We start from the raw sequence: 581 nt of genomic DNA, 5'->3' as shown, positions 1-581 counted from the left end.
ATTATTATCATCATCATCATCATCATCATCATCATCATCATCATCATCATCATCGTCGTCGTCGTCGTCGCCGTCGTTGTTGATATTATTATTGTCGTTCTTCTTCTTCTTCTTGCTGTTGCTGTTAATATTGTTGTCATTGTTGATAAGGTACTTGTTGCTATGATTAACGTTGTTGCTGCTGATATTGCTTTTGCTGTTGTTGAGATTCTTGCTGTTGGTGTTGTTGCTGTTGTTGCTATTTTTGTTGATGTCTTCTTCTTTTCTTCCGAACGTGTTTATGTCTTTCATAGAATGCAAAATTTATGTAAGATTTTTATTGTTATTTTGTTTCGCATGTTTTACTTTTGTTTCTTTGTTCGTTTGTTTGTTTCCTTTTATTATTTCTTGTCGAATTCTCGATTTACATAATATAATATATTGTGGGAAATCATGACTGACAGCACAACAAAACCTTTTAAAGAATAGCCGTTAAATAGCACTAGTAGTAGTAGTAGTAGTAGTAGTAGTAGTAGTAGTAGTAGTAGTAGTAGTAGTAGTAGTAAGTAGAAGAGTAGGAATGGAGGCAATAGGAATAGAAA

The sequence above is a fragment of the Octopus bimaculoides genome, chromosome 12 (assembly GCF_001194135.2).
Source record: "Octopus bimaculoides isolate UCB-OBI-ISO-001 chromosome 12, ASM119413v2, whole genome shotgun sequence".
Lineage (NCBI taxonomy): Eukaryota > Metazoa > Mollusca > Cephalopoda > Octopoda > Octopodidae > Octopus > Octopus bimaculoides.
The sequence above is the reverse complement of the archived record's forward strand: the minus strand, read 5'-3'. Positions refer to the sequence as shown.